Source organism: Xiphophorus couchianus, chromosome 20 (assembly GCF_001444195.1).
Source record: "Xiphophorus couchianus chromosome 20, X_couchianus-1.0, whole genome shotgun sequence".
Taxonomy (NCBI): Eukaryota; Metazoa; Chordata; class Actinopteri; order Cyprinodontiformes; family Poeciliidae; genus Xiphophorus; species Xiphophorus couchianus.
Window position 1 is genome coordinate 22,032,785 of NC_040247.1, and position 20,836 is coordinate 22,053,620.

Genomic DNA, 20,836 nt, shown 5'->3' on the forward strand with positions numbered 1-20,836 from the left:
CCTTCTCCCGATTGTCACAACCTTCTCATAAAAAGGAGGCATGCCACTTTTTTTTTATGCCAGCTCAGAGGAATCGGGCTAAGTGCTCACACCAAGAAGGGGAGTGTGGTTCTTTTGCAACAGTCGTACTCTGTCTGATCTCTTTGCTTACAGTTTTTCCTTTTTCGCTGCTATTTCACTGAATGACCGCCATCAGTGCTGACTTTGGACCTTCCCAATAGGTGCCAAGACAAGACGGTTCCCCTCATCTCCAGTCTCCCTGCCCCCAGCAGAGGCACACTGTGTACTTGGCACAGGAAGCGGTGCTATCACATTTTGTGTCACAGCCGCACAGTTATATTAAATGTGCGACGAGACCAAGCAGTCTGGGAAATATGAGTCAGGCTTTGGTTTTGAAAACTCTGCAAAAAAAATAAAAAATCATCTCATCCTTGTTGAGCAGGAGCTTCAGAGAATATTTCTCTCATTTTATCTGCTGCGGTAAAAATAGAAAGGAAGAATAAGATGTCAAAATATGCTGCTGAGCTTACCTACGCCTCCTTGTTGGTTAAGTCTTGCCCTCAGCTGAGGCAGAAAGACGTCCCAGCCATACAAAATGTGTTTCTTGATGTTTCATTAAGGGTTTATTTTTATCCTCCTCCGTTTCTTCTCTTTTTCCTTCCATGCTAATCCATTATTCTTCACATCCTCAGAGCAGTTTATCTGAGGGCACATAGTTGCTGCAGAAATAGCAAAAATATTTCTGCAAAACAAATAAGTGAAAAGGGAAAATAAGTGGCAAAAAGTTGTTCTATTGAAGCGATGACTGACTTAAATCTATTAATAAAAAAATAAATTATTAAAAGTGGTCTACAATAGCAGTCTATGCTTGACTTTTGTACACTAGTTCTGAATTTCTTATAAGTGTTAGAGACAATAAGATCCACTCTTCTTGTCAGTAGTGTGCAGAAGGTTTGTACATTTGTTATGTAGAAGTTGTTAGAATAAAGTCGGTAGATCAAGTTGTCAAATGAATATATTATTCGCCTGTCGCTCCACTGCACATCTCCCATGTGTTTCTATCATGCAAAACTAAGTTAATTAGTCAAGCATCACATGTATTACTCAAGTGTAATTTGATCCCCACCAAAGTCAGGCTGCCAGATTTTTCCTTTTTTCTTTTTTTTTTCTTTTACTTGGAAACGCAGAATACTACTTGGCTAATAAGCATCACTTTTCTGTAAGCTGATCTGAGTTCTCATTAAATCAACCAAAACACAGAGCTCAAATAGAATGTTCAACTCTCGGTTTATATAAGAATCCCCTAAAGTCATTTCTGCTTTATAGAATAAACTCAGACTTGTACTGTGAGGTACATTTCCATTTAAGAAATACAGCAGAAGCAAATCAGGTTTGCTTAATCCAAAGTCAGTCAGCACGGCGGACTGGGAGCTTCCCCTCTTCCTCTGAAAGCAGCTGTGGTAAAGACGTAAGCTTCTCAATTAGCTTGAGATTGGTTTGAGTGAGTCAGGCTCATGTAATAATGTCAAAGTGGTTAAGCCCTCGGGCATCTTTAAAGAGCTTTCAGCTGCCACACAGCGAAGAGGGAGGAGGGGGAGGAGGGGGAGGAGCAGGAGAGGATTGAAGGAAGCAGAGAGTGACACAGAGATCTTTTTTCGGAACAACTAGTAGATGGAGAGGGCGGGGGGAAGCTATCTTATTAGGTTAAAGTGGCACACAGTGGCAATTAAGTATGTGCAAATAGTGAGGACAGGAAAAAAGAAAAACGGAGGAAGTGAGTGATCTCACACCAGCAAACGCACAGCTCAGAGTCAGAGATGAGTAAGCTTTATTTTCATGGATTTACCGATGCCTGAATGCCTCTGAAGCCCTCGGTGAAAATACGGTGATATTTCCAGCTCTTCAAAGGAATTTCCCTTCTGCTTCTGGGTTACATTAGAGAGAGTTGGGTTGTTATGGGCGACGTTTTGAACTCTACTTTGGCATTTTTAATGTGATGAATGAAAAGTGTGGGGACAGTAAGAAAGGAAGCTGACATGTTGAGCGGAGAGGTTTACTTCTAAAGCTTCTGGTGCATTTTGGTGAGATAAAGAAGATAAAGATTATGTATCTAGCTTCAAATCCATACAACATGCATTACGCTTTTGTTCTGTCTGTGTTGTTGTGGTAATTTTCATGTGAAATTAATACATTTTGCCCCTGCAACTTCAGATAATTATTGCGATACGATGCCTTTGGCTGCACAGATTTGTTTTTGTCAAGGCTAAAAGTGAAACTGTTCTAAAATGGAGACTTTTTGCCCTGCAGATTTGGTGTGCATTATGTAAATTAGTGCTCATAGTGTTTAGTCTTATCATGCTGATTGCTTTTTTTCAGCCAGGGTAATTGCACATCTCTCACCTGTGAATTCTCAGGATTAGCCAGACTCACATGAGATGTGCACAGCTGTGTAATAATCAGCCATCAAGGTCAGAGAGCACGAGGGAGAAAGACAGTACCCTATCCTCATCTTGTTTTCTCCTTGAATCAGTTAAATCATCCCTCACCTCAGCTGCAGAATGCTTCTTCTGACAAATTTGATAATCAGTGAATCTCTTACTGTCGTCCCACGGCTGATTTACGGACTCTGAAATTGGCTTCTGGAAGACGGGGGTTGAGGCCGGCTCTCCCCTCAGTAAGGTTACACACTTGAGGACGACTGCGTTCAGATTGATCTATGTCCTCTCCACTGGGTACTCTGCTATTAATCAATAGCATAGCTTTCTTCGTCATGGCTGGACAATTAAGACCACAGGATCTGCATCCAGAATCTTGCGATGAGCAGCAAGATTCTTTAACGATTTTTCCGAGTTAAAGCTTTAAAATCCTACATCTACTTAGACCAAAAATCATTAATATATTTCATGACTGTTTACCTCTGTTGTCAAGCATCAACCACAGCATTTTAAGTAGTTTTGTGGGAAAAGCATTACCAAAACATGAAGGGCAGGAACTATGATACGTCTGACACAAAGCCAAAGTGTGCATTAGCCAACAGAAATATCTGTTTTGTATTTAAAGTGACAAGAGGCTGTAAAACAGCTCATTCTGACAGGAGCTCAAAATAGGCAGAACTGGCCCACTTAAAATCTTATCTGAGAATGAGTTTGTGCAAAAAATCTAATGAACGTTCTTTATGGCCCATTGATCTTTCCTAACCTGTTCAAGAAAGCATAACAGGTCAGCTTTAGGCAATGATAAGGAACACAAACAATTTGTTCATTTGTGACTAAAGCAAAAAACAAATAAAACCCAAAACTCAAACACCCCTGGATCACGACAGTTTGACTTCTGTAATTCACAAAGATAAAATTTGTTGTATAATGAATGTTTATCAATAAATTAAATGTCAATTTAATCAAATATGATTAACAAAGGCTTCACTTTGGGTTTGTTGTAGCTGTTTTTAGATCAGAACTAAAGAGGCCTTTTGGATGAGAGACTGAATATCTTTAAACAAAAGAAGAAGTCCAGTTACTTTCAGCTTATATGATTGTCATATCCTGGATGAAAAAATTTTAATCAGCCTGTGTCCTTGAATTGGTGTAAAAAAATATTTCTGGTGTGATTACATTTTATCATTTTAGCTCATTATCTTATGAATTGCATTGTGATTTTCGCTGCAATTGAAAATAGCATATTCTTCCCTCTTATTTTTGAGTAGGTAACAACAGGAATCTCTGTCGAGATCAGCCTTCTTTGATTTCAAATGATAGTTAATCATATAACTTGTGATTAAAGGCATGCCGAATGCACTTTGTTCACTTACATTAAAAACCGTCACTTCGTTATAAATCACTTCTGAACCTGTTTTCGGCCTCAAAAAGGTTATTTTTATTCAAACTGGTTGATTTTGGTTAGCCGGTGCATTTAGTTTGTTGACGCAGTCAAACTAGCCACTGGGCATGCTTCATGCAAATGTCCTGGCTGGTGATGTTGACAAGGGTGAGAAGAAACTGCCAGCAAGGGCATTTGAAGCAGCTTTTGTGTGTTACTTTGTACCCACTTTAATAACACAAAAGCTGCAGGAGTGAAATGTAAAAACCCCGAGCATTGTTAGGTTTATCAAACGATCAGTTTTTGTTGTTGTTGTTGAGATACGCCATGACATGAAATCGACCTGGAGAAAATTAGATGCTCATGGCAAAACAACAGTTGTGCATCATTGATGAAGATCGGAGACACTTTTTGATTCAGCTAAGAGTCTGAAGACAGAGGAACGATAATTTCTAGAGGCCAGGTTATGGCTTGTCTTTTCTGTCACCTCAACTTTTTGCTACCTGATTTTTGGTGTTATGTGTTTTAAAGTGAGCTTCTAAATTTTTAGGATCATTTTTAGTTCCTACAAAGAGTCACCGGGTCTTAGATTTCATATATCAACAGAGAATGGTGGGTACATTACCTGGGCAAAAGTCTTCACACCTGTTAAATGTTTTCACAGCAGCAAGTGCGCTGGGCGGCTAACTTGGTAGGGTGCAAATCAAGCTTTGATTGTAAGATTTGACCCTTCAATATTCTGATTTTGAGAAATGAAGGTACATTCAAAAATCATTAAAGGGCCTATTGAGTCTTTAGGCAGCTGTAAATAAGGCTAATCTGTACCTGTGGTTCTTAAACTGTGTCAAAAATGAAAAAAAGAGGACTAAAACTATTGCTTTTAAGTTTTTTATGAATAGGAAATATATAAATAAATTGAATTTAACAAAAGTCTTACAGACAAAATTAATGAACGCTCCATATTTTATAGTTTTGGAATGAAGATGATCCAAGTAAGTTTGCATTCTACAAAAGGAGTGAAATGGCGCTACGACAGCATCAAAAACCAGAAGGCAGTTTTAGCCTCATTTTGTTTCACTCTTGTGGGACCAACAGAAAACAAGACTCCGCTGTTTAAGCAGGTTCAGTGTTAAGATTTTGTACTTAAATAACCAGAGTGTGACAAAAATAGAAGAAAACAGTTTTTCTTCCAACAAGGTTGTTTCCTAACCTTATAAAATGGAATAAAATATAGGTAACACAATAAATATAAATTTTATCCAGGGGCATGAATACTTTTTAAGGCAGTGAAGAGTTTCAGAAATAAAATCCATTGTTTGACCTCTAAATTTTGACAACTTAAACTTTAAAATGAAAGTTTTGTGATCATTTAAAACCCTTTCATTGTTTGTCTTGAACAAAGATCAAAGCTCGAACAGCACTGAAGTAGAAATATCCAGCTGACGTTTGACGACTTGTAGAAAGTATTACAGCTAATGTAGTTAACCTGAGCAGACTCGTTTCGTATAAAACTACTGATTCCCATTTTAATGACAGTAAACCCTAAAATACAATATCTGCTCAAATAATTGCATTTCTCAAATTCCTACAACTTTAGACTGCCACCCAGCCAAGTGTTAATTGTCCGCTTTACTGGTGCTTCAATTAGTCTACTAGTGAGCCCAAATCGGCAGCATGGCATCAAAGTCACTCACTGCATTGCTCGCTGCAAAATTGTAGATCAAAGTCTTGTTGAGCTTCACAAGCTGCCTCAGCTTCAAATGAAATCTCAGGTATTGCAAGCACAGCTGACACAAGCAAGCTGTGCATCATGGGAAGGCAGCATATTTTAACACATCAACCCTTAAAACATATCTTTTTGTGGTTGCATTTATCATCAAATTGCATGTTACACAAACTGTTGGTTCCAACAACACCAGGGAGAGCCTGCACAGCCAGGTGTGATATGACATGCCAGCCATGTCACCGGCACAGTGAATCGATTGAAAGGAAATTTAAAGGTTACATCAGAGCGCCACAGAGATTTCTGCACATTTGTATGCAGCCTGAGTTATTTTTGCTTTTCATCCGGGACGAAGGCTCTTGCACTGATCACTAATCAGTGCTGCAGCACTGCACAGTTACTGAAGTAAGAAAATCAACAGACAACACCAAATGCACTGACTTTGCACTGATCAATTTCCAAAAATGTTGGGATTCAAAACATATTTCAGTGCCTTGCATAATATTCATGCCACCTATTTATTTTATTTTATTTTTACATTTTGTCAAAATTACCAACTTTAATGTATCTTATTTACGGTATATTAAATGTGACCAACTAACACAATACATAGTTGTGGATTGAAAAACAAACATAACTCGTCTTTTATATTTTTAAAACTTAAAATGAGAAAATCTGGTATGCATTCTTACTTCAATGCTGGCCTGCCACTACCTTTGACTGGGCCTCTCTAACATCAATTTGCTTCAAATTAAACTATTGTATTAAAGTTTAGATGAGTTGTTCTGTTTTTTCAGATTAAATTAGACACAGGTGGACTTTATTTAGTGGCATCAGAGTCAAAAAGGGTTAGTACAAACTTTTATGATTAGAGATGCACCGATCAGATATTAATATCAGTACTGGTCCTGATATTGTAAAAAATGCTAGGTCGAGTATCATGACACTGCATCTTATCCATCAGATCTATTCAGTGTAATTCTATGCTTTGAGTCATGAGTGACTTCATGCTTTATTGTTTATTTTACGTTATATTTAAAATTTCTAGTTGCGCTCTCTGAACCATTTGAAAGGAGGTTCCTTGCAGTTTATTTTTACGTTTGACCAACATAGTCAAACTGAACATTTTCACATTAGCTGTTATATTACCAGTTGCATTGACTTAACAAATTAAAGTTGGGTTGTTTTTACATGTTTGACCGTCTTTGTAAAGCAATAGTGTATTGACGTGTGCTGTACTGGTGCAAAGGTATCACATAAATGTGTAATTCAATACATTTATGTCTATGTTTAAAAAAAGAAATGTTTTAAGTAAATTCAACAAAATCTTTCTGTATCAGATTGGTATTGAGCGATATCTGTATCAGTATCGGAAGTGAAAAACATGGATCTGTCGGAAAATCAGATTACTGCTGATCCACAGCAGGAACTTTTCGCCGTGGCTCAGAGATTGTCCAGATTTGTCAAAAGAAAAAACAAAACAGCGGAATTCATATCTTATGAAAATAGTCTTTGGCTGTACAGTATAAGCTTGCATGGCCAATTTTCCCTTTTTCTTCACCTCTAGAAGTGTGCAGAAGCTGCTTATGTTTTGGCACTCTCTGAAAATAGCGTGATGAATATAACGGGATTGTTTTTATCATTTCTTAGATTGTGGATTGCAAAGAGGGAACTTCCAAAAGAATAAAAAAAGTTTATTACAATTATTTGCTTTCATTTCCAGGTCAAACTAGGATATAATTAGGACTCTGATACATCCTGTCTTTGGGGATTTCAAGCTCACAGAAGCTTAAATTAACTGCATGTCAGTGAGTCACCCATCAGGCTTCCAGTATGTCATAAAGATGTCTGGCATTTGATCATCTCTATTGCCTCAGCATCCTTTAAAATGTTTTATATTCAAGGCTTCTTGTGGGGGACAGAAAGATGAAAATAGTTTTCATACAGCAGGTGAATTTATTGCCGCTATCCAGCATAAAATTGTGTGAGACTTAAATGCAAGCATATAAACATGCACTCTGACCTTTCGCTGTCACGCTGGTTTAACAGGCTATTGTTCCAGCTCAGTAAATGCGGCACTCTGCCCTCATTCTGAGTGGTCGTTCTTTATCCTTGAATATCCCATGGGTTTTTACAGTAGCCCACTCTGTTCTCGTCCTACTTTCCAAAGTGCCACTCCTCCCTCCTTGTTTGTCTGTTAAACGTGACGTGCTTGCTGCCCTTTCACCGACCTCTCTGAGGTATCAGACGGCAAAGGAAGCAGAGTACCTCGGTCTGTATGCATCTGTCTTCTTTGGCTCTGGGAAATTCAATTCGCTCCTCTCGCACAAAGACTCCTGACTGACACCGACGCACCTTTCGTTTCCCATAAATCTGAGCTGTCTGGTCAGGTGCTTCAAGCATGTCATTTGTTTCACTTAGGGTGCTGTCGCCTAGCCCTCTCTCCCGTCTCTCTCCCCTGTTCTCTGCTCTTAAACAGCTTGTAACTCATAAAGGAGCCCATGACGCAATGTCCAAGTCTAACAATACAGCAGGGGGCAGGGAGGGAAAGAGGTTCAACCTTTTTCCTCCGGCAGGTCTTCAAAACTGATAAACGAGGTATTGAATTACATATCGCTGCCACAGGATGCCAGGATGTTGGTGTTATCTTCAGCCACATTTCAGGTAACATTATTGCTAATTCAATTTATCAAATCATTGGTGATGCTATGGGCATTCAATGGGTCATAATTGAATGCACCCTATTCGGTTACACATGTGAATCTATGTCTCCCAGTGGGGCTTTAAAATTGTCTACTGAGCTTCACCCTGCAATAAAGTCAGTGAAGAGAGCTTAATAAAAGTAATTGCAGTTTAATGGATGCTACCTGCCAGATTAAGAGGAAACCGGGGTTTCATATTGCGTCGTTATTTTCCCTGAGACCTCTCCCCACTCTCTCTGGCTATATTTATTTAGTGAGGCCCCATCCAGACATGGGAAATAATCTTGTTACCAGCAAGAACACACTTTCACACGCAGTGGTCGGCCTTACGTGATCACTTGTAAACCTGTGGCTTATTGCTTTTATCCATGAGAATACCGAGCAGGCTTGCTGAGCAAGAGAATGCTTTGGTGTTCCTGTAACGGCTTTGCTGATGAATTTGTCTTGCTATTTTTTACACGGCTTGGCTGGAGGTCTAACCAGCAACTGCACTGCTGAAGGCACTGAGAAAAGCTGAGATTGCTAGACTGCGCCTAACTCTTTCACAAGCCTATTTTTCTGCTTGTTGGTTTAAACTGAGGAGACGGGGTTAACGGCCAGTCTTACCTCGGACACAAATAGAGAGCTTTTAAAAATAATGCTGTACATTTAAATAGTTGTTCTAAGTTAGCTGACTTACAGTGCTTTGCAAATGTAACCATACTCCTTTAACATTTTCACAAGTAATTGTGAATTGAAAAGAAAAAGAATGACTTGTTTAAATGTTGTTGTTTTTTTTACAAATAAAAATCTGACAAGTGTGGGGTGTGTTTATATTCAGCCTCTTTTAGCCCAATATCCCAGAAAGAACACCAATACTAAACCCAACACTGCACATCACTTTACCATTCTACTTCACCAATCTTACAGTAAAACATGGTGCTGGCAGCATCATCCTGTTGGAATGCTTTACTTCAGCAAGAACAGGGAAGCCTTTCCCACTTGATGGGATGATGGATGGAGCTAAATGCAGGGCAATACTGCAGACGACTTGAGGCTGGAGCAAAGACTCACATTTCAGCATTTCAGATAACACACTTGAACATGGAGCAAACATGCATTAAAAAGTATTTCTGCCAAGACGAGACCAAACTTAAATGTGTCTGCTTAACCTTAAATACTGCAGAACCATAAATGACAATCATAGATCTGATAAGACAGTCCTGGGGCGGCAATGTCTTATTTACGTGTGAGGATGATCCAGTCAAAGTCCAGATGTAATTTCAACTGTGAATCTGTGGCAATACACAAAAAGTGATGTACACAGATGCTATCTGACTTATCTATCTGAGTTATTATGCAAAGGATGAGCAGAAATTTCTGTTTTGATATGAGCAAAGCTGAGACAGACATACCAAAAGGACTCTACACATCTGCAGCAACATGCAAAATATTGACACCGGGCGGAGATGGTTGAATACCGAATACATTCCACAATTTTCACATTTTTATCTGAAGAAAAATGTTCTAAGCCTTTTTCTTGCTCGTCTACTCACATAAAATTATAGCAAAATACAATGTTCTGATTATGCCTGTAACATTTTGTAACGGAACAAAATGTGTAAAGGTTTAGGCAACGTGAATGTTTTTGCAAGTGAACTTTCTGCCTGCTTCCTGACATTGGATTGTATGTATTAAGATCTCTATCAGATTTGTGACGATAAAATCATGCACCTGCTCTAGATTTTTGGCATGCCTGCCCTGCAGAGGAGTTCTGCTTGATGACATTCATTCCCTTCATATGTGAAAAACAGCCAGTTGTCTGATGTGCCAGAAGAGTCAGCCAGTTTGGGGGAGGGGGAGTAGGCTGTTTGTAGACAAGTGTGAACCAGTAATAGAGCAGAGGATATCCTTATTAAATACTGGCTGCAGCTCAGACTAATCCCTCATTAAGCATTTCTAAAAAGAAAAAAAACAAGAAATGTATAACTAGATGCAAACACATCCATTCACCAAATATGTACAAGTTTTAGAACCTAAGCTGACAATAAACTCTGTATTACAAACTGTAGTTTCATTGCTTAGCAATAAATTTACTTTTAGGATTGACTTCATGACACCTTCAGTCAGTTAATTAAGCAGATATCAAATAACTCACTTTTGCACTGAGGCAATTAGAAGACAGCCATGCAAGATTATATTTCCAGCTCCTCACCCCCGCTCTTACTATGCTGTGTTCACCCATCTGTCAATGAAGCCCAAGATGGTGGTCATTTATGTTGCTAAGCATGTATATGTGTGTTGCACAAAAAAAGAGATAAGCTTCAGCTTCATTCTTTTCCACTTTTCTCCCCTGTGCAGTGGCAGAAGGATAACCAGACAGAGCGACAGGTGTTGTCTGCCTTAACTTCCTGGTCTTCTTTAGTGCTGTGTGTATGTGCAGGTCTATGCAGGTGAATCTCTTAGGGTCCATGTTGTTGTGCATTTATCTGATGGGGTGTGTGTGTGTGGGTGTGTGTGTGTTTATCAGTTTAAAGGCAGAGTATTTCCCTTTTGAGCCAGATCCTGCAGAGCTGGCATGTTGCTTTCACAGTCAGTCTGCATTCAGACCAGCAGTCTCCTTTTATACCGTCTGTCACTTAAAGCTGAAACACATGCAGAATCCCTAACTAAGACATAACTATTACAAGATCTACATTTGGTTTGGTCAAAGTCTCATGCTGGTTTTGAGCGGGTATTAATGAAAACACATAGATGGGATAAAGTTGATATTCACAAGATTTTCCATCCATCCATCCATCCATTTTCTGTTCACCCTTGTCCCTAATGGGGTCGGGAGGGTTGCTGGTGTCTATCTCCAGCTACCTTCCGGGCGAGAGGCGGGGTACACCCTGGACAGGTCGCCAGTCTGTCGCAGGGCAACACAAAGACATACAGGACAAACAACCATGCACACACACACTCACACCGAGGGAGAATTTAGAGGGACCAATTAACCTAACAGTTAATTGGACTGTGGGAGGAAGCCAGAGCCGGAGTACCCAGAGTACACGCATGCACAGGGAGAACATGCAAACTCCATGCAGAAAGACCCCGGGCCGGGAATCGAACCCAGGACCTTCTTGCTGCAAGGCAACAGTGCTACCAACTGCGCCACTGTGCAGCCCATTCACAAGATTTTCTGGAATCGTATTTTTTATGGTCTAATAAGACTATAACTGGAGCTTTGCAATGTTATTGGGATATTCCAGATACGTGGATATATCACATCCTTTGGTTTAATTAATTCAGCAGCCCACTTTTAGATTTCTAATCTTCTAAGAGATTCAAGTGGATATTGCTGCTGTGCAATAATTGACATTGTATGCACAAATTCAGTGCATTATAAAAAGAGAAATTAATATTTTCCTTGCTCTGACAGTCCACTCCCAAAGGATCAAATGTTTGGTTTGGAGTTTCTGGAGCCAAACTTATTAACATTCAAGAAAAGAAACCTGCACTCCCCTGAGGGAGTTTTATGATCAACTTAATTTTGCTGTCAGACTTTTCATGCAAAAAGTACAGCCTGAGTCAGCAGTTTATATGTTATTAACCCGCCTCAACCTGCTTCCCTTACTCACTTATTGGTTAAATTCACATCTCCATTCACTATGTCTTAAGATATGCTTTACTGGTTGTAGATAGTACAACTCAATTGTGATAGAGGTATGAAGATACTGCATCACTCAGAAGTGTTATATAAACACGGATAGTTAGTGAGAAGAAAATGTCTGATTAACAGTTTGTTTTTGTAATTGCTTGCAAAACAGCAACAATAAACACACTGGAGTGGGGTTTTTCAGGATCAGAACGTGGGTTTTCTCTGGGTGGGTTAGTGAGCTGTTCAAATGGAGCTGGGTGGATTTCTTGACGGCACTTGGTGCGAGCAAGAGTTTAGGCACCCCAAATGGCTTCCAGGGGATATTCAAGGATTCATCAAACATGCATGAAAGAATCAAAGCAATCCTTCAAGTATTCTTCGACAAGTTTTATAACATGATGTAAGGCTAAAAAAAATTTACTTTACATAATACCCAACGTTTAACTACAGATGACGTCTGCCGTCACCTCTGCAGATGTTTTCTGTCCAGTTGGCTTTCTGAACCACACATAATTCAATAAGGTCTGCTGTGAAACAAGAGCAACATTTAATTTTTCCCACTTTGGTAGAGTACGTCTGCCACCAACACTGCAAGCCAGCTCAGCCCACCACACGGTTTGTCTAACTCTGCCAGGACACGACACACAAAGAGGAAAATACCGTTTAATTCATTGCTAACAAAGTGGGATCTCATTCAAAGACACCAAATACTGGTGTTACAATGCAATGAGCTTATGAAATGATTGATTGATTTGGTGCATCAGAATGAGACAAAATTATGTTTTATAATTTTTTCAAGAAAACTAACAATCTCAATGGTTTTGTTTCCCTAAACAAAGGTTTCATGAATCACAAGCTAAATTTTAAAGAATTTGTAATAATTTAGTGTAGGTGCAACTTCTCCTCTTAATACTGACTTTTAGAACATAACCCCATCCAAGGAGGTCCTAATGCTGGAAATATAATTTTTTTGTTTTTATGTATAGCAGAATTGGAGGCTGCAAATACCACTCAGACTTTAGTGTTTTCTGAGATAACTTTTCTAATGTTTGATGAAAATTTTAACAAATCATAAATTGTGTTTATACAAAATTTAAATGGTGTAAAACAAAAACATTACAGTGTAGGTTTGGACAGTACATTTTGAAATTGACACAGGACTTCACAAATGAGTTGCCACCAGAAACTGTAAAGTGTGTTGCTGATCAGCTAAATTTGTCTTTTGAATGTTGTCCTCAAAATTATGGAGCCTTTTTTAATATTAATTCATCCAAACACACATGGCTGTAACTGGGTACTTGCAAAAGTCTGTTATACCCCCACAACTGACTGATCCATGATGATGGGAAGGATAATGTTCTTGGCAAAGCTAGTTAATAGATATTCAAGAAAGTCTGAATATACACTTTGTTCATCAGACATAAATTAACTATTTTCTGTAACAAATTAGATTTACAATTGGAAGCCATGTTCTTCGCTTTTACTCACTTTAAGATAAACTGTCACTCAACTTTGTTTATACAGATGTCAGTGTGATTCAAAGGGGTCATTTTCAAATGAAAACTAATAAATGAAGGTAACATAACCACATGTTTTGATGTCACGCACACCCAGGCTAGGTTGTTAAAGTGCCCCCATGGGAACCAGTTTCTGGGTCTGTTGCCTGCTCCTAAGTGATTAACATAATTACAGCAGTCAGGGATTCGGGGGAAATGAGTGTGTGGCTTTTTCCGAAGGAGCTGCCTCACTGCTTCACTTCATCTTCAGTCACACTTATAAAGCCTCCCATCTGTTTCCTCAACACTACAACTTGCATAAGCAGGAGAAGTTCTTGTGCTCGTCTTCATGAAATGGCCCAACAGATTTCTGAAGGGCTCCCACGTCTGCTGGCCTTTTTACCAGCCTGTCCCCATCAGCCTGGTACAGTTTCTACAACCCGTTGGACCATTTACATGCTGAGCTATTTAATAATCATTACATGCTTGATGATTCCTCATATTATTGGATTTCAAAACCTCATTCAGTCTTAATTTTCTCAAAATCAGTCTGAAAGATGTAACCTTGGACCTTTCCATTGTCAGAGATGAAAGGAACATCACACTGTATTGTATCGTTGCAGGGTCCAGATGTGCTTAAGCTTTACTCTTTTACAGATGTAAAATAGTAAAGACTAGATAGTCACAATTTAAAACTTGTTAGGCTAAGTTACTTAAGGTGTTTTCATTGATCATGCTTCAAACTATTCATAAAATAGGTGTCAGCAGTGAATGTCCAAGGAAATTTTTACCTGAGCCCAGTGAACAATAGCTCAGGACAACTTTTTTAAATGTCAAAAAAGGTCTTGGACTTTGAAGAAAAATCTATAGGAATAAAAAGTGGCCCAAAAGCCAACCACAGTGTGGGTCAACATCTGGCAACAGGAATACTTTCATTTCTCAGCAGAACTTGCAGTGCATGGGTGAATGCTGTCCACAGCATTCTAACAGAGAGAGATATTTCCTCTAGGCTCTGAGCAGACATCTATAATGCATTCCCTACATAAAGAGCCCAATCAGCAGATCCCCAGCCTGATACCTCAATCAGTTTCCCAATCTCATTTCTAATTTATTTTTACTTTACCCCAACAAACCCAGCACCGTGAAGTGCAGTTCGACATTAATCTCTCAAATCTGCAGTAGGCACTGAAGCCATTCAGGAGTAGTTTGGCATGAATCCCATTCACAATTCATTCCCTAAAAACTCCTTGAAGTGCCTTTCATTTGTCTTTTATTCAGGTTCACCTAAGCTTTATGAAGGAGCTTAAAATGGTGAATCTGTTCTGTGAGTAGGTGATGGGAATCTTAATGCCTCCCTGCTGCTGAAGCTGTACATAGAAAAGAGAATGATGGATTAGCTTTATCCCTAAAGGTTTATTGTATTTGTCAGTGGCTGTCCTGCTTTCTTTACAACTACTTTTACCATGTCAAATAAATTCATTCTTTATTGATATGTCTACGCTGGGTTATTTTTTTGTTCTTGTTATTCAGACCCTTTTGAGCAACACTTTGACGCCAATAGCAGACAGCATTTCACACTGTTGGGGCGTGCGTGTATGTGTGGCAGCTTGTTTTTGCAATTTTCTTGACATTTTATTGTAAAAGGTCACAGCGCTTTTGAGTTTTGCATTTGTTGATTCTGTCCCCCACCCAAAAAAAAAATCAAAGGTAACAACCATTGTGCAACTATTTTCAACTGTTTCACAGATGTGGTGTACGATCAGGGCAGACACATCGTCTCTTGACTTCTCAGAATCATGTAACTGAGAAACTTGACATTTTGTAGTTTTCTTCTATATGTGACTTTACTGAGGGCTACAGCATTATATTGTTAAAGGGCTGGAAATAAAGAATTTTGAATAGTCAAACTTTTTCTATAGTCATGGCATGAGTGTCATTAGAACCACCCTATGTTCCACAATTAAGCAGCAATATGATGAATGTTGCAGCAATAATGGTGAAAACATTCTTTAGTCTTTTGTGACCTCTCCTGTATAAATACACCGGCAGCAACCTTCCCACCGTTAGCCATGAAACGGTAACCGCGCAGTTCCGGGAGGGGTAAAGCTGTCGTGCTCCAACCAATGTGTCCGTCATTTTCAAAATGCTTATTGGTCCCACAGAAAACTGACAGGAACCCGGAGACTTTGCAGTTATGCTGTTGGCACATAGCAACAAGTCATAGGTGGAAGAGAGCGCACTGTCCAACACAAATAATGATCCGGCCGGAACACGGTGCGCTAAATAATAAAACATAATTCTACGATGCTTCGAGGCAGGTACATTTTTCTTGAGGAATTTTAATAATCAAGGTACTCAAGTCATTCAAGGAATCGTTACACCCCTAGTGTGCAGTCCTAGTGGGGTCAAACTGATCCCACATGCATTTTTACAAGATTTATTATTTTTGGTAGTTTCGGGGACTGACAGAACACCCTGACCTCTTTCTTGTTGTCTGACCATGACATCTGCTGCACTCTTCCAGAGCGCGGTGCTAAGACTGCGGGAGGATTAAGTTGCCATTACCAAATGATTGGCAGATCATTAAATATGGAAAAAATACATTAATACTGGCTATTCATGAATACACCCATGTAGCTAATTCAGTCTCCTTAAATAGGTGTTCTTTTAGACACTTAAATCTGTAACAGCTCGGTTTTATAACATAGAGAAGATGTTAAGGCTCTAAATATGATAGACAGCTGAGTTTCTCACAGAGTCTATGACCTTGATCTATTTTCTAACAGATGGGAATTATTTGGCGTTAGTGATTTTTCCTTTTACTGCACTCAATTTGTCTGTTTTGGTTGCACACGGATCTTTGAAACCTTCAGCTGTGGCATTATTTCAAATACTTTTCAGATTATGGATGAGTTTTAAATATCATATGACTACAGTTTGAATAAAGGAAGGAAATGATGAATTTTAGCATCAAGTATGTGCCCCTCAACATGCTGAATATATTAATACTTGTGAGGCTGTGAGAACAAAGGGCTTTTACTGAATCATGAGGAAACGATGAATCCATAATACAAAAGAAGAGTTCTTGGATGCACTTTGATGCATGACTCCAGAGATTTGTTCCCTTGCAGACTTTATATGGCACTTGTCAAAGTGGTGCCAAGAAGCTCAGACTCTATCTCCCCTCCACTTGACATCAGCAGCAGGAGATAAAGAGAAGCTGTCGAAAGGCACTTTGGTGCACACTCTCAATCTTGTGTCCAAGTATTGTTCCATCCAACGTGTGCAGCTTTATCACTCAGCTTGGTGAGTGAACACCTGCTTGCAGAGATGAAAGGCACCCCTAGTTGAAAGTTGTCTTAGCTTCCCTAACACCGCAGACATTTTCTATCCAACCAAGTTGCAGATGAGTGGGAGACTGCAGTGACTGAAACTTGTTAAAGCGTGCTAATGCTTTTGTTTTTCCCTCTGAGGTGCATCAGGAGGCAGGAACCAGAGAGGAAGTAGGGCACAGTAAAGTAGACATCAAGGTGGAGCTGCTTGCTCCTTTGCGGGCCAGTGCTTGCGTACGAGTAGCCCTCGGGCAGTTTTTCAGAATCTGATTATTGTAAACGGATTCTCAACACTGCATGACACAGATTCATCGTCAGCTCTCTCTGAGTCTGCAAATTTACATGGGTATACGTGTGGGTGTTTGTGTGCATCTTAGCCTAGGTTGTCTTTAATTTAACAAATAAAGCATGACATTTCTGACACAGTTTTCCTTGCATTTCTTCCAGGAATCGTCTTCTTCTGAGGTCGAGACTTCTGAGAAATGAGCTGCCAATGTAAGTCCCTTGGCTGACCTCAGGACTTAGCTGATAATGTTGCTTTTAATTTAATTAAACTGACTAAGAGGTATAATTGAGTACACAAATGCGTACGTGTGCAGTGGAGATGCAATTCTGAACCTCTAACCTTCATTTTACTTCACTTCACCACCCACCAGAGACAGCACTCATCTCCAACACAATTCATCAGAAGCTAATTTTTATTCTCAGCAAACGCCAATGCTCTGTCAAAGCAGGACTCAATCATGAAGACGTATAATTCATATTTCAAACACAAGTCTTCCACTCTATGTTATTCTATGGACGTCTTGCAACTGATGGTTTAGGTTTGTCATTCCGAGTACAACCAAGGCTTAGGGTGTTATCAATAATGAATGAGGATGTGGAAGTTGTCACTGGATTTTTCCAAACTCTGATATGCTTCCATTAAAAGCTTGGGTAGAGCGGTTCCCTGAATGCCTGGAAAGTGGTGCAGTCCTGCTCATTGTAATGATAAGATGATGCAATCCTTAGAGATAACCATACGGCTTGAAAGTTTTATGAGAATTTAGTTTTCCCTTCATACATTTTCAACTGAGGTTTCTGTAGTAGAAACTCCAGTTTTAGTGTACTAAATTTCTTTTCTTGGTTTCTTCACACTAAGAGAATGAGACCTGGGCAATTCCCCTGAATCACAGTGGACAGCATCTTCTGTTTCCTCCTGTTTTGTCTGTTGCGGTATAAAGTGTTTTTCCTGTTACGTTACAAAAGCTGTCAAGAGTGAAGCGGTAAAAAGTAAAACTGGAAACATGCTTTGTGTTAGAGTGCACTCATAATCCAAACAATTACTCATGGTGAACATGGTGGTTTATCATTGTATTCTCTGTATTAAAATTAAAATGGAAGCTCCATTTTACTTTGTATTGTTTGATGCTTCATGATCCTAAACCATCACTAAGCTCCATAAATCATTTAAGGGGCACTACCAGATTTAATCATTCACACCAGCTCTTTTTACTTGACTTTAATTGAATTCTGACTTGTTTGCCTATAAATTTTGGTTTGTTTGCAGAGGGGTTAATGTGCAAGCAAACTGTGATGCAAAACTCTGGCTCAACTATGAAACTAGTTCTCAGTTTGGTTGAAGTGAACTCTAGCACAGTTTGAATGCATATGCGAATGCCAAGTGGACCGGAGGCCACTCCAAAAGCAGGAAGTGAACAATAGCGCAGGGCATTCTGGATAAATACAATTTAAACAAAGGCGTGAGTCTAACGCTAGAGGACTTGCTTGTGTGTTGTTGTTTTTTTTGCCAAAGACAAAAGAGAAAACCTACAACCTCTAATATCTGACGCCATTCCTTCTTTAGTTGGGATTTTGCGAAGAACCTCTTCAGACGTTTTTGTGTCATTTCCTTTAGAGATTCTTGGTGCAGCATCACAACAGGCGACAGGGTGGACAAGTTTTTCAATTAGTGTGGATTGTTTGACAGTGCAGTGTGAAAGCGAACCACACTGGCTGAAAATAACAGATGTTGACATTTTGACCCCCACCGAGTCTACTGAACTGTCAGTGGGTTTCTGCTTCTCCTCCAGAATTACTTTGGGTCTATTGGCTGTGTTTGTCAAAATTTCTATCTTTGTTCAGATTATCAGTGGTTGGAGTCTTTGCATTTTTAGTGCATAGTGCTAATGTTTGGCCCTTTAGACATGGTTTTCATAACATAACCCTACTTTAAACCTCTCCACAGCTTTACGCCTGAGCTGCTTGCTGTGTTAGTGATGCTGTTAGATCTTCTGTTGCCTTCACATGGGTACATAGATTCTATTTACTACTCATCTCTTTGTACAAAGTTATAAATTACTGTGCAGGAGATATTGATCACAACAGATAAAGTGCATCAAAACATGCACATAATAGCTAAATAGATATAGAAGGTTAAATAAGGACAAGTACAAGACGACAGATATAGGTAAGTACTGATGCCACAATAAAAAAAAGTGAAACACCAGACCAAATACATAGGTTAGTCATATTAATATATTAAATAGATTTAACTGTTTTTAAAAGTCCAACAAGTCAAACACGAGTGAAGACAAAGATCCCCAGGCTATAGCCTGAAAGGTTTGATCTGCTTTAGATATGAGTGTTTTATTCCCCTGCACAGGGACATATTGCACTTTTCATGCAGCAGCCTTGGTGATATTAAATTAAAATCTCTGAGAAAGTTCATCAGCACTGAGTTAGAATCTCTGTAACGCTAGCTTTCCAGAATGTCACTGCTTTTTTTTTCTGATTTTGCCAATCTAAATAAGCCAGGTCTGCGCTCCTGTCACAGAATCTATCTTCTCTGTGCCCTTTGCACGTTTGACAGTCAATGAAACAAGTTGCAGTAGCAAAACTTGCACAACTTCCTCAACTATTTTGCTTGCAAGGCAAAGGATTATGTGTCTGAAAAGCAGATAAAACACTGCAAAATGTACATTGAGTGATGCTGTCTTTAAACTGGACATGCCTGTTGCTTTACTCAGATTAAAGACAGCAAGTTAGATATAGAATAATTGGCCTATTTTTGTGTTTTTATTCTGTATATTGAGTCAGTAACATTCAAGCCCTGGAGGAGTGAGTCAAATCCACAATTCCACGGGTACTGACACATAAATAGAACCTCTTCACCTACCCAGAAGGAAGTAGCAGCTATTATGATGCTCTACTTTCAGACTGTTTACTTCATCATGAAGAAGGATCAATGTATGCATTTTAAAGAATGAGAAAACAGATGGTTCGGAAAGCAAGTTAGAAGTTAACCAAAGTATCACTTTGTGATGATGTCAGATCTAATGGCATTTTCAACATATTGACCGAGGCACACAATTCCAAAGTTGCGCTGTGATATCTGAACCTTATGACAATTTGATAACTGACTGAAAGACGTGGATGACAGACTTTTGTCCCCTCTGGTTAAACTGCAATTGCTGTGGTAACTCATTTCAGTTTCCATCTAAAGACAATATTGTCTAAAAATGTCACTAGGTTACTTTGGGTCATTATAAAATATCTGCAGAACAACAGCTTCCCTTTCAGTGTGGCTCTCATTAGCCTACATATATTCTAAAACTGCAAACATTGACATTTTTACTGTGAGGAAATTGGCATTTTGAAGTTCACCTCCACATTAGCAGCAGCACTCCTTTTTGGCATTACTTTCCAATTGTTATTGTTTTGTCGTTTGCAAGCAGACTAGATTAGGATCTTCAAAATAAATCACTGTTTATGCCTTAAAAGTTTGATCAAATCTTTTCAGACCAGGATTTTGACATGCATGTTTTAAAGCTTGACTGATATACTTTAATTCTTTATAATATGTTCTGTTATTTGTATAGTTAGATCTAAACAAGTTTGTAAAAACTCAAGATTTAATATTGCCAGCATTTTATATGTGCTTTAACTCTAATTAAGTTAAGTTAACCTCCGACATTTTGGGCGGTTACAGTTCTTAATGATAAAGCTTTTTCAAATTAATGTCCTGTCAGTGGATTTTTTTTCCGACTCGAGTAAAATCATACGAGCTACCTTGTGACAAACCTTTTAAACTTAAGAACTTTATTACAATATTTAATAAATGGAAAACTGAATTATGTTGAACATAACATTTCTTGTTCAACTTTCAC

At 39.0% G+C, this 20,836-nt stretch overlaps 1 protein-coding gene across 6 annotated transcripts in view; it reads left to right on the forward strand.

Annotated features, from left to right (window-relative positions):
- dlgap4b (discs, large (Drosophila) homolog-associated protein 4b) overlaps positions 1-20,836 on the forward strand; it is a 112,008-nt gene that overhangs the window by 49,115 nt on the left and 42,057 nt on the right. For all 6 annotated transcript variants that reach the window (XM_028002167.1, XM_028002168.1, XM_028002163.1 and 3 more), the window contains exon 3: positions 17,136-17,183. The gene's annotated coding sequence lies outside the window, so the exon portion shown is untranslated. The remainder of the gene's footprint in view (positions 1-17,135; positions 17,184-20,836) is intronic.